Source organism: Larimichthys crocea, unplaced genomic scaffold, assembly GCF_000972845.2.
Source record: "Larimichthys crocea isolate SSNF unplaced genomic scaffold, L_crocea_2.0 scaffold83, whole genome shotgun sequence".
Taxonomy (NCBI): domain Eukaryota; kingdom Metazoa; phylum Chordata; class Actinopteri; family Sciaenidae; genus Larimichthys; species Larimichthys crocea.
Window position 1 is genome coordinate 825,752 of NW_020860930.1, and position 12,073 is coordinate 837,824.

The following is a 12,073-nucleotide window of genomic DNA, read 5'->3' on the forward strand; positions in this document are numbered from 1 at the left end:
ACTCGGACACAACTTTTATTTTCTCACTACAAACCCTGAACAATCACACGCTGCCCGAGTCTCGGCTCTCGGAGCAGGTATCGATCTCACCTGATGTAAACCGCCCCAGGCTGCAAGGCAGCAACACAGAATGAAGAAAACAGCGAGGACGATGAGACGGACAGATGCACGGCGAGGAGGAGAGAAGATTTCCTGAGAAATGAGAACACGGGATGGAGAGAGGAGAGGAAAAGTTTGTCTGAGTCATTTTCTCTGTGCTGAACAAAGTTATTGAAATTATTTAGTGAAGCTGAAAGTAACAAACCCATCATGACGCGATACATCGAACACGTCTGAGGGCTGTTTTCATCATGTGTACAGATAAACTTATATATATGAATATATAATGTTAATGACCGGGGCGCATTTTAAAGCAGATTCAAATTCTGTTGTTTTCATATTGAACTGAACTTTTTCTCCTGTAACAGAAATGATTCATTGAGCTGTCGGTCCTGTGATTCGCTCTGTGGAATAATAAAATAAACTCACCTTAGACACACATTATATTTATTAATATTTCAGAGAGGGAAATCAATTTTTCATTGTTTTTTTTACATCAATGAAACTTCAAAGCTGAATTTCACTTTGAGAGAGAGAAGCTGAAAAACAGAGAAAACCTGCTGCACTTGATTTGTTTCAGATACAGACGGAGGGACAGACGGATGGACAGACGGATGGACAGACTGATGGACAGACTGGAGGACGTCATGAAGTCCATTTCAGCCGTCAGTCTACAGCTCGTTAGTGTCTGTGTGACTTATAAAGGTTTGTCATGTTGGTTTCATGTTCAGAGTCTCTAAACGTGTTTGAACATTGTGACATGAGCTTGACCTTGTTTAGGAGCCAGCGTGGTTAGATCTTCAGGTTTCATACAGCACGTCGTCCTCAGCTTCACGGTCAGTTACACTCTGAGCATTAAACAGCTCCTCCGGTTACAACCACCTCGTCTTCGGTTTTATCGCCTGACCGCCGGACTTCCATCGCTAAAATAAAGTAACACAAACTGACTCTTCGTTCCTGTCAGACAGAAAATGTGTTTGAATGAATTCAGACGACATCTGTAGTCTTTATATTTGATGCACATGATGATTTATTTTCACGCTCAGTGTATTTCCAGGTCATCTCCTGGTGCTGTCCCATTTTGTTGTTTGCATGACCCTCACATAGACTCGATTCTGATTCGTGATGTCTCAGTTGTTAAAAATCTTCCCGCTGAAAGAAGCTGAAGAAGTCGGGTTGTAAATCTGTTGAAAGCTGAAAATTTGATTGAACTGTTCGTCTGAACGCTCTGAGAGCTTCAACAGTCGAACTGTGAAGACACAGAGAGCTCATAATCACAAATAGACCTTCCTCAGTGCTGCAGAACAGCGTTTCATTGGAAACCCACCAAAGCTTTATGGTCGTTTTGAGTCCGGTTCTGTCCCGCTGGGTCTCGGCTCACACACAGATAATATGAATTTTTGATCTTTTATGTTCTGCCTTGTTTGTTTTGTGCTTCCTGGCAGTGGACGGTGCAGATGACGTCTTTGACCATGATTGGGTTTAAAAAGGCTCCAGATTATTCCAGCAGGAGCCGAGGAGGAAAAACATGTTTCTAACCTTCAAGCCTGTTAGACGATGAACTGTTGTACCTCTGCATCAGAAACATTCACTACTCCTGAAACACACTGGAACACAACTCAGCTGTTAAAAATCTTCAAGGATCCTTTGAAGGATCACACAAATCTCCAAAAGTGTCTGCACTTTGGAAACATCCAGACTCTGGAGATGTGAAACTCATATTTGAAGATAAAGTACAACAGCTGAGAGAGTTGTTTGAAGGTTTTTGTGATGGTCTGTGAAGGTTTTCAGTCATCCAGGTCATTGTTCTTTGAGAAGACGTGAATCTGGGGCACCTGGGATCGGTTGTGGATCCATGAAGATGTTTCACTGTCCATGAGGTTTCTTCTGAAGCTCTGAGCAGCAGACGATCACGGTTCACAGCATGGCGCCAAATATTCTGAGCTTCAGAGCGGCGCTTAGGAAACCTGTGAGTTACGCTGTGTTTGAGTTGAAAGTATCTTAATGCAGCAGTTTTCTGGGAGTTCGTATGTAGATATTAAAATACTTTTATCAGTGGCCGGATGTGAAGCTTTGACGGTCCAGTTGTGGCCCGTGGTCCGCCATGTTCTGTTTCTCTCTGCACGTTGAGCTGTGTCAGCTGCTGGACCAGACGCAGCAGAAGACAAACATCTGTCCCAGCAGCTGCTCTTCACAGTGCAGGTCTTCATCAGGTCACAGGTTGGTGCATGTCTGCATGCAACACAAAAAGTATTATTTCAGACTGAAGGCAGATTTATGAAGTGAGACAGATGACAGGATGAAGAAAGAAACGTCTGAGTTTGAAGATTTCAACTGATTTCAAACTTCAATGAAACGAAAAAACGAGGTGCATCGAAGTGATGTGACAGCATCAAACTGAAACTGAAGGAGGCTTCATGAGCTGAAGGAGGAGGAGGCTTCATGAGCTGAAGGAGGAGGAGGAGGCTTCATGAGCTGAAGGAGTACAAGCAACCATCACAACTACAAGACGGAGAAGATGTTTGAGCAAAGAGCTGAATGAAATGAAATGAACTGGTTAGCTGCAGCTTACCAGCACCAGCAAGAAAAGCTGCTCACTGCTGGTCTGGAGTCTGTGTTGGGTCCGGCCGTGTTCACTGGATCAGCATTAGAACACCACAGATAGTGTGTATGAATATGCTGCGACATGTTGGAGTAATCCCATCGATAACACACAGGACAGACTGAAACTAAACGTGCTGACTCATTTCTGGGCCGTCATGACTCGTCAGTCTTTGAGCTCGTTACAGAGGTGTGACTCCCACACGGCGCACGGTGGAAACACCTGACTGTTAAAAGTGAGCAGGCCACCAGAGAGCTGTTCACATCTGAGAGGAAGGAAAACATTTGAGCGTCTGCCGATGGGGCGAACATCACAGAGTCAGCGCTGTTCAAACAGTGACGGAGGCAGATCGTCTCTAATGAAGCCGACTGTGTCGTCTAACGAGCGAGGAGAAGAAGAAACAGGCCTGAATGTTCCTCATTTTAGAACGCAGCGTTCAAGCTGTTCAGAGGTAATTTGGCCCCTCCAGGGACCCGTAGTGACGGAGTCTGAACACTGTTTGTTTCTGTCAGGGTCAGACTTCTGATGAAGAAATCCTGCATCTCTATTTTTATTTCAAAACATTTCTGTGTACAACAATTCCCCAAATCCCACAAACACTTTGACTGCTTTAACAGACAATGGAGAAGTTTGACCTCCACGGCGAGGCTGGCTGTCTGCCACCACAGAAGAAGAACAGACGGCGATGGCCTGCAGACGTGACGTCACGGCGTATTCGTATAAACACGTTTTACATTATTTTGAATGTTTCCATTAGATATTTAAAAGTGTTTTATTATCACTGCTATGTGGCAGCAGCATCGTTATTCATCACATTCAATCATCATCTCTATAAATCAGTGTTTGTTGTAGTAACTATGTTCAGCTGTACTCGAGTATTTGTTCTGATTACATTACTTCTAATTTAAAAACCAGCGAGTCGCCAACTTTGCTGACTGCTGATCATGTTCCACGATCATAACTCCTGAAATGTTCATGTGTCCACAAACTTTTGGTCATACAGTTTGAAGAAGTCATGCACGTCTCCCCTTTTTTCTTTCCAGAACCTGCTGGTTTGGACTTCTGGTCTTCTTGGAGTTCTCGTTCTAACTGGACGGCCGCGTGAGCCTCAAACTTTATTTCACAGATAACACATTGATGTTCATCTCTCAGCTCTCTTTGGGTCGATGCTCTCGCTCGGACACAAAGCGTCAAACGGTGCCGGAGCATCGATCGGCTTCTTCCAACAGAAAACTTCTCAAACACAATCAGAGACGAGGCCGACTGACTGCTCTTCACTCAGTTCTCATTATCGGCCCACGGTAACTCATTCTACCTGTTGATGGTGTCGTCATCCGCTGCAGTTTAATTATCGTGAGACTAATCAGACCGCTGGCTCCTTCAGAGCTGAGACGGAGCTGACGGAGTAATCAGGGCGATGCAGGACGAGGACGTCTGGTTAATAAAGTTTCACGGAGACAGACAGAAAATCTGAATTCATTCATCAGTGGCAACAAAGTTTGACATAACACGGACGGGGAAATGTGCAAATGTTTGTTGCATTGGTGAGAATGAAATATTACAGTCTGAAACATGTTGGTTTACTCAGCAGGCGTGACCCAGTCCAACAGTCAACAGTGAAATGAACAAACACCTCGTGGGACAAAGGAGGAATTCTGGGATTTTCTTCTATTAATAATAAAACATAAAGTGACTGAACTCATCACAAGTTTCCACCTGTGAGAGGTTTCAGGTGTTCCAGCTCTGACATCAAAGATGAGAAGTCTGTCTTCAGTCTGCACGAAGAAGACTTCATCTTTCAGAGTCTGACTCCTCGAGCTGCCGAGGTCGTCTTTAAATAACACGAAGCCTTCGCCGTGACTCCGCTCACTTCTCGACAATCAAGAAGCTCACGTGTTTCTCCCTGACCTCCGCCTGCAGAGACCTCCGCCTGCAGAGACCTCCGCCTGGCTAAACTCTGCACATAGATACCTCCACTCTTTATTTTCCATCCTATCTCATCATCCACAAACATCGTCTTGTTTCTGAAAAACTCAAAACTTTGAGGGAAAAAGCCCTAAAAAAAAAATAAATCCATGTCACACCATCTGCAGCTTGTCGGCTTCATGAATGAAAACTCTTCAGAGGACGACTTCCCTCAGAGAGATAATCCTTCACAGAGAGGAACTAATGCATCACCGTCCTGTTTTTGTGGAAGCTTCGATACATCGTCACGTTCTCAGGTCTCCTCATGATGAGCTGTGTCGTCAGGCTTGGTGGGTTCAGACCTTCGTTAAATAATTTTACCTGATAGCAGCTGAACGGTTTGTTGCCACTTTAAACTATTTTAATCTCCCTCATGTTCTTTTCAGATTTTTTTATCGAGTTTGGAAGTCGTGTTTTTCTTTGTCTCACAGCTTCAGCAGGTTTGTTACAACCAGGAAGAAAAAGTTATTTTAATTTTAATAACCATCCTGAGTCGAAGCTGTTCTGTCTGTTTTTTAAAATTCTCCCCTTCACACCTGAAGATATCATCCTCTGTTTGTCCAGCAGCAGGTTTCTTATCGGTGTAACAGACAGATTAATGTCTGCCAGTCACTCATAAACACGATGATAGATGTATGTTAAGTACTGCACGATACAGAGGTGAGCGCACATCTGTCGCCGCCTCGTCTCCATAAATATTCATCAACTTTCAGAGAGAGGAGGAACACTTAAACATGCAGACATTTATCAGCAGACTTGTGACATCGACATGGACAAACAAGACGTCTGCCGTAAATTTTGACGGGCCGTGTGGATGCAGAGACACATAAAGGACACCTGAGCGAGGAGACGGGGACAGACTCGTAAAGCTGCAGCAAAGTCAGAAACGCCATAAAAAGAGTCAACGCCGTCTCTGAGACCTCCTCAGTCAGGATCAGGTCCAACGAGTCTGATCTGAAGTTCTACAAGAAAAGACGTCCTGACACGAGACACTAACACAAAGACTTTAGTGTTTACTCTAAGCCTTAATATAATGTGAACAGGTGAGTTGTATATAAATTCACCCTCATTACAGTTGTCATGAACGGGGAAATTAGCTACAGAGACCAAAACTGTTTTTTGTACCAGGCTGTAAACATGTTTATTTCTGCTGTGAAGTTGGAGCTTGAGGTTGCAGCATCATCACGTGGCAGTTTGGTAGTTTTCCAGGAGAAAGATGAACCTCAGGCTGAGTGAATAATCTGCTCACCAACAGAAAAACTAAACTTCCCTCATGACGCCTTGTTAATCTCTCAGCTCGGCTTGTTTCTGCAGGGCAGACATGTTCTTTCTCTTAACACTCACATGGTGTGCCGCACCGACACTCATGTCAAACACAGCACCTGCATGAGTCCATGAGCAGAAAGGTTAATGTGTATATTTATGTCACTGGAGGGAAAATATGTGCAGCGGCAGAAAATCATCAGCACTGTATAATTCAACAGCAGCTGCACACACTGAGTGTTACCTTATAATCCGCACTGAGGGCGAGCTGGTACAAACATCATCAAATACACTGGTTAGAAACAAATTTACTATTTTATTTATTTTATTTTATAAAGCTTTCATGGCGTCTCCATATGAGGAAGGCCTGATCTCAGTTTGTTGGAAGCAGAAATAAATGAAAGGAGCACTTACAGCTCGGCTTCATGAATAATGTTGAGATGATGTTAAATCAGACTGAGCTGACCTTCCACTGCATCTTCATTCCTGTATGATGCATAAACAACATCATCATCAGTCGTCCTCCAGCCTCCAGCCTGCTCAGGGTTCAAGTGTTTTAGTGTGAGACACAGAAAACATGAACCTGCACCATCAACCTGACACTGTAATGTACAACAAGCACTTTAAAGGACGTTACTGTAGACACAAGACTACACATCACTGCAGTGATGGCAGATTAATACATTTAAAGGGAAAAGTCACTGTTAGACAGAGGGGACGTCTCAGAGACTACGTCCAGGTTTTAGACAGTCTGCGGGGACGTCACAGAGACTACGTCCAGGTTTTAGACAGTCTGCGGGGACGTCACGGAGACTACGTCCAGGTTTTAGACAGTTAAACTTTCTTGTGTTTCTATTTTGCAGAGTAAATTTCAGTCACTCAGATTTAGAAGCTGTTTCGTGAAATAAAGAAAGTCAGAGTTCAGATCCCAGTCTTAGAGACAGTCTTAGAGACAGTCTCAGAGACATTGCAGGCTGACTGTGGAGGATATCTTCAGAATATCATGACAGACTCGTTATTATACGACACAACACATAATTACCGTTCTCATGCACGTGCAGCATCTCTTCCATGTTTCACTGAAGGCCGAAGGCTTCGTGAATCCTCAGCCGGCCTTTGTTTCCATCTGAAAGGATGAAAGCCTCAGCTCGGTCTCCTGGAGAACGTCTCCATGAATCTGTTCTGTAGAATAATAGAAGAATCATTTGCTCATTGTTCTGTTCACTCTCTGCCTCCTATAAAAGAGTCGCTTTGAAAGAGTTTGACAAACTTCAACAGCCGCTCGCTCGCTGGTTTTTAACTCGTCGGGAACTCTCCCAAAGTGCGGCTCATTTCCTCCCCGCTGGCTTCAGGCGTCCTCGAACATCCACAGCAGACAAAGCAAACAGTGGGAACCTTTTCCTGTCTGTGTGTGAATCTCTCAGCTTGTCGCCGTTCAATAAGGCATCAGGACGGTCAGCGACGGCTTCACACCTCAAACACGCCTCCTGTACCGCAGGCCGTCTATTAGCCTCTGCTTTAGAGCTGCAGTCACAGGGATAACTCCACTTTGTGCTGCTGTTTTCAGCATCACGCTGATGTTTCTGCAGCTTTCAGGGACTCCAACAGACATGAGACATATAAAACACATAATACAAAGGTTCCCCCATCAGTGAGACTGTGTCATGGTTTAGAAGCAGCACCGCTCACTGAGGAAACGCATCCTCAAACACTCCCACGTTACATATAAGAACATTTAGTGAAACCTGTTGAATTAATCTGGATTCTTCCAGTCCAGCAGTGAGCAGCTTCACTGGCTGCAACAACAAGCTTTGTATTGAGTCTCAAACAAACTTCTCTCCTCGATGTCCTGCAGCTTCATCAGTCTGAACCTTGAGCTGCCTCAGTCAGCCCACGCTGACACAGCACTGATCTCTCAGTAGGAGGGATGAACTGAAAACCTGTGAGCACCTGAACCGCAGCAGCTTTCAGCCTTTGACTCCAATTTGTCTTCCAGAGTTGTCGACACACGAGGCTGCTTTGTTGGTTTCAGACTTTTGGGAAAAGGTAAAGAACAAGAGGCTGCTGAGATCCACGGCTCGTTCAACAGTTTGAAACATTACGTGATGCAACAATTTTTATATACTAACATTAATGAGATGAGACTGGCTCTGAAAGAATATTTGTCACAGATCCAACAATAGAGCTAGATTCATCCTACTGCTGGATGCTGATCTCACAAATCGATACAATTACCACACTAGTACTCGAGTACTCCTCCGAGCACCTCCGTGTCTGTGAAGTCAACAAAAGGAGTACATAAAACTGCAGTCCCTCTAACGTCCACCTGAGGCTGGCTCCAGAAGTGAGTCAGTCTCCATAAGTCCCCATGTTTCACAGCAGAAATAAACATGTTTACAGCCTGGTACAAAAAACAGTTTTGGTCTCTGTAGCTAATTTCCCCGTTCATGACAACTGTACTGAGGGTGAATTTATATACAACTCACCTGTTCACATTATATTAAGGTTCAATAAAAAACAGTCAGCTTTAATTTTGTGTCTCTAAACTCCTGATGATGTCTGCATCATGGACATGTCATCGGCTCTAACACAGTGTGTGATGTGGTTGTGAAGAAACGTTACATTTAAGAACATTTAGTGAGACGTGTCTCTTAAAGCTGCACTCTTCCAGTCCAGCAGAGAGCAGCTCCACTGGCTGCAACATCGAGGTCTGATTGTGTCGAGTCTTAGCGTCGTGCATCTTCATGGATGACGTCCTCCTTGTTGTTTCTCACCTCTCCTGTCTCACTGCTGCTTTCTATTTCTGAGTTATTTGGTTCTCTCGATGTTTCTGTTCGACCTCTCGAGGTCTCGTCTGCAGAAATCACCCCTGATCATCTTCATCCCAGTTAAAGCCTCTCGCTTTCTGATCATCCAACCACAGAGCCGGTCCTCCGCCTCCGACCAATCCCCTCGCAAGTCACTGTAAATACTTATCCAATAAAACAGCAGCCAAGAAGCCCTTCATGGAAAAGGAAAAACATCTTCAAGGCCTCCGTCTTGTTTGGCTCATCACCCTGGATTACGGCTCGATAAGAGGTGGTTACATCAGATCCTCGCTGTTTGAAAATGTACTTAAGGCCAGAGTTGTTAAGCCTGTTTTAAACCTGCAGCTCTTACTGGGATCAGGATTAAATGCTGGGAAAATACACAAACACACACACAGAGGAGTCGGCGGTGTCAATAACAAATGTCAGAGTTACTGTGTGCGGCGGTTATTAGCCGGGATGAGTCACCTGGAAGCTCCGAGCGTTCAGAACAAAAGCAGGTCGAAACCTGCAGACAAACTTTGTGACCTGACTCAGAAAAGATCTCGACCGTCCTCAGAACTTCCTCTTCACATTTAACACAAGCAGCTTCTTCTTCTTGCTTTACGTTGTAATGTAGAGTCATACAGTGCAAACATCTCTGACTACACACTGTGAACATTGTCTTTTGACAGCTGCATCAATTTTTGATGAATTTCACAGATTTTGGGTCGAGCTGCTCCTGTTTGTTCGTGCAGCTCCAGCTTTGACTCCTGATACGGATCAGTTAGTCTTTTCAGTCCGGGTCGATCTCCTTCGGTGGGATTCAGTATCCATCAATCACTTTTGTGCTGTGGTGTGTTTAGGAGCCGGTCCGAGGAGTTAGACTAGTTCAGACTTGTGCTGGAGCTTCAAGTGGATGTTTGAGGAACTGCAGGCTCGGTTCTGTTTCTGTCTGAGCGTCCCGTCTGTCTCTTAATCATATAAACTGTCCTCAAACGGGAGCTGCAGTCTCTGAGGAACTTTAATGACTCTCGCACACTCGGATAGTTCGTAATGAATCTCAAACAGTCTCATTTGTTTTTGTTTGTTAGCTTTCACAAACTTCGTCCCCGTGCAGGAGATTTAATTTTACAGTTGGAAAGCTTCATTTTCACAGAGAAGGAGAAATATTTCCTCCTTTCTTTCCTCCATCCTCGTCTCATTTCTCCATCTGTGAGATACTGACCTGTACAACACACACACACACACACACACACACACACACACACACACTGTGTAATGAACTGCTCGGTTTAATTAACTGGGAGTACAGACTTCATTGACGAGAGGCAGACTAATGACTTTTTCCTTCCTACATTGGTTCTGCGGTGACACTCAGGACTCATCAGAGTCGTCTGCACATTAATATTTAGTTTTTATCAGTCAGAAAGAAAAAGAGAAATTTATGCAAACTTTCAAAGTTTCCTCTGTCGGTTTAGTTTCTACATGATGTGACAAAAACAAAAACACCTGACGTCCCCGCAGACTGTCTAAAACCTGGACGTAGTCTCTGTGACGTCCCCGCAGACTGTCTAAAACCTGGACGTAGTCTCCGTGACGTCCCCGCAGACTGTCTAAAACCTGGACGTAGTCTCCGTGACGTCCCCGCAGACTGTCTAAAACAGGACGTAGCTCTGTGACGTCCCCAGACTGTCTAAAACCTGGACGTAGTCTCTGTGACGTCCCTCAGACTGTCTAAAACCTGGACGTAGTCTCGTGACGTCCCCCAGACTGTCTAAAACCTGGACGTAGTCTCCAGTGACGTCCCACAGACTGTCTAAAAACCTGGACGTAGTCTCCTGTGACGTCCCCACAGACTGTCTAAAACCTGGACGTAGTCCTCCGTGACGTCCCCGCAGACTGTCTAAAACCTGGACGTAGTCCACGTGACGTCCCACGACTGTCTAAAACTGGACGTAGTCTCCATGACGTCCCCACAGACGTCTAAAACCTGGACGTAGTCTCTGTGACGTCCCCCAGACTGTCTAAACCTGGCTAGTCTCGTGACTCCCCGCAGACTGTCTAAACCTGGACTAGCTACGTGACGTCCCCGAGCTGTCAAAACTGACGTAGTCTCGTGACGTCCGCAGACTGTCTAAAACCTGGACGTAGTCTCTGACATCCCGCAGACTGTCTAAAACCTGGATAGTCTCCGTGACGTCCCGCAGACTGTCTAAACCTGGACGAGCGTTTAGAGGATCATGGGAAATATTTGATCACCCGTGAGAAATGAAGAAGGATGTCAAACACACCCTTTCATACGATGTGATTGTGTGTGTGTGGTGGTATGTTTGTGTTGTGTGTGTGGTGTGTGTATGTGTGTAAAGTGCACAGGGCGCCCAAACAAAGATGGCGGCAGTAAAAATCAGCTCTTAAATCTGTCCGTCCATTTTACAGCCGCCCGACTTTTATGGTCGCACTGATGGAAAGACGGGCGCTGAAGATGCCTTCATGATTGGATGCAGCTGTACCACACACACACACACACACACGCTTTAACAGTCTTGTGCTTTGAATCGTTGACAGGTGAATCAAACACACCTGTGTGTGTATATGAAAATGATTCATAAAGATTACATCAAAACAATGGTCATGTGTCTTCGAGCTCGTTCTGTTCAGTCTGTGACCTCTTGTTGATCCACACTGACCTGTGATCAGGTGACCTCCGAAGACTGGACCTCCGTGAGGACGAGGTTTTCAGGAACAGAGCAGAGTCAGTGTCGTGCCAGAACAGGAGCTGGGCAGGTGAACCAGGCTCAGCAGCTTCTATGGACATGATGGCAAGGAGCAGAGAGTGAAAGGACTCGGACGGAGGAAGCTAAGAAGAGAAAAGGAGAGAGTGAGCGAGCAAGAAGCCGCCGGACAAGAGTAAATGTGGGACTGACTTTTAGTGGTTGGTGAGAGCTTGGTGAAATAAAAGGCTGAAAGACAGACGCCGAGCTGGGCTGACTGCTGCTGGACTAGGCAGTGAGATCAGCTGCTGCTGGGTCCGGTTCTGGTTCTGGTTCTGGGCTGACTGCTGCTGGACTAGGCACTGATATCAGCTGCTGCTGGGGACCTGGATGATGATTGGCTGCTGGGGACCTGGCTGATGATTGGCTGCTGGGGACCTGGCTGATGATTGGCTGTATGTTTTAGACTCAGTTCATCAGTCAGCAGCACAGTGGAGCTTTATAAACTCAGGCATCATGCAGGAACATGAAGAGGCTCTTGCTGTGATGACTCCACCTGATGAAAAGAAGCTGAGTGTTGATATTTCTCTAAGAGGATGATTGCAGGTTGTCTTTCAGACAGAAAGCTGTTTTCACTCGTTGCT